Source organism: Chiloscyllium plagiosum, unplaced genomic scaffold (genome assembly GCF_037043375.1).
Source record: "Chiloscyllium plagiosum isolate Xiang-an unplaced genomic scaffold, Cpla_swu_hap1 HiC_scaffold_35, whole genome shotgun sequence".
Lineage (NCBI taxonomy): Eukaryota > Metazoa > Chordata > Chondrichthyes > Orectolobiformes > Hemiscylliidae > Chiloscyllium > Chiloscyllium plagiosum.
The window spans coordinates 28,898,786-28,901,138 of NW_028270173.1; positions in this window are offsets into that span (position 1 = coordinate 28,898,786).

Genomic DNA, 2,353 nt, shown 5'->3' on the forward strand with positions numbered 1-2,353 from the left:
CCTCAGACCACCTCCGCTCCTCCTTAATAGCACATCCCTCCCGAACTCTTGCAGAAGCTACAACAGGGCAATCCTGAATATGACACCTTGGAGAGAGATATACCAGGACGAAACAGAGCTGCACAGGGCGAGTTACAAAGAGGCTAAGCGGACTGTGGTGCCTGACACTCATCAGGCTGAGGACTGGTCTGACCGCAACTTTTAAGACATTAAGGTAAAGCAGATGGAATCAGTTCAATTCACACTTCACTGTCCGTTGTGAAAGTGGTTTCTGGCGCATTGCTGGTCAATTAGGAACCTCGTAAGAATGAACAATTAGCAACGATACAGATACATCACATCCGTCTCTGAGACGCACGCATTGAAAATCAATTTTAGCAAACGTTACAATATTACTTGAGGCAATAAAGCCATCAAATTCATGTGAATCACAACAACGTTCCTCATTAGCTCCGGTCATCCCGAGAACAGCAGACCTGCTTCCCCCATCATCATCAGACCATCCAACCATCCGCGTCACCAGAATTTATAACGAATATCTACACAGGTGTATAGTGCTTCCCCAATGGGGCTGTCGAGAACGAGAGGTCACGGTTTTAGGCCAAGGGGTGCAAGAGGCAAAACCGAGAAGGGGAGAAATCGCTTCCCTCAAAGGGTCATGAATCTGTGGAATTCACGGCCTACAGAGCGCGCTGGGTATGGGGACGCTGAATAAACCTGGGTGCTGCCTGGGGCTGGGAGAGTTTTAGGTTGGGGTTAGACTGGGGCTGTTTCCCTGAGACCAGAGGAGACCGAGACGGGACATGATTGAGAAGTCTATCACGATGAGGGACACAGATAAGGCAGACAGGAAGAAATCTCTCACCTTGGTGGAGAGATCACTGACCAGGGGACGCAGATTTAAGGGGCAGGAGGTTTAGAGGGAATGTGAGGAAACCCTTCCTCGCCCAGAGGGTGACGGGATTCAGGAACTCATGGGAAGAGGCAGAAGCCCTCATAACATTGAAGCAGATGTGCACTTGCAATGCCAGAGCCATGTCCAGGATAAAGGGATTAGAACAGTCAGGTGGTGGTTTTTGACTGACGCAGAATCAATGGGAGTGCCGCACTGTCAGAGGGTCAGTACTGAGGGAGTGCCGCACTGTCAGAGGGTCAGTACTGAGGGAGTGTCGCACTGTCAGAGGGTCAGTACTGAGGGAGTGTCGCACTGTCAGAGGGTCAGTACTGAGGGAGTGTCGCACTGTCAGAGGGTCAGTACTGAGGGAGTGTCGCACTGTCAGAGGGTCAGTACTGAGGGAGTGTCGCACTGTCACAAGGTCAGTACTGAGGGAGTGCAGCACTGTCAGAGGGTCAGTACTGAAGCAGTACCGCTCTGTCAGAGGGTCAGTCCAGAGGGAGTGCAGCACTGCCAGAGGGTCAGTACTGAGGGAGTGCCGCACTGTCAGAGCGTCAGTACTGAGGGGGTTTCACACTGTCAGAGGGTCAGTACTGAGGGAGTGCTGCACTGTCAGAGGGTCAGTACTGAGGGAGTGCCGCATTGTCAGAGGGTCTGCACTGAGGGAGTGCCGCACTGTCAGAGGGTCAGTACTGAGGGAGTGCCACACTGTCAGAGGGTCAGTACTGAGGTTGGCTGCACTGTCAGAGGGTCAGTACTGAGGGAGTGCAGCACTGTCAGAGGGTCAGTGCTGAGGGAGTGCCGCACTGTCAGAGGGTCAGTAGAGGGAGTGTCGCACTGTCAGAGGGTCAGTGCTGAGGGAGTGCTGCACTGTCAGAGGGTCAGTACAGAGGGAGTGCAGCACTGTCAAAGGGTCAGTACAGAGGGAGTGCAGCACTGTCAGAGGGTCAGTACTGAGGGAGTGCTGCACTGTCAGAGGGTCAGTACTGAGGGAGTGTCGCACTGTCAGAGGGTCAGTACTGAGGGAGTGCTGCACTGTCAGAGGGTCAGTACAGAGGGAGTGCAGCACTGTCAGAGGGTCAGTACTGAGGGAGTGCTGCACTGTCAGAGGGTCAGTACAGAGGGAGTGCTGCACTGTCAGAGGGTCTGTGCTGAGGGAGTGCTGCACTGTTAGAGGGTCAGTACTGAGGGAGTGCTGCACTGTCAGAGGGTCAGTACAGAGGGAGTGCTGCACTGTCAGAGGGTCAGTGCTGAGGGAGTGCTGCACTGTCAGAGGGTCAGTACTGAGGAGTGTCGCACTGTCAGAGGGTCAGTATTGAGAGAGTGCTGCACTGTCAGAGGGTCAGTACTGAGGGAGTGTTGCACTGTCAGAGGGTCAGTACTGACGGAGTGCTGCACTGTCAGAGGGTCAGTACTGAGGGAGTGCTGCACTCTCAGAGGGTCAGTACTGAGGGAATG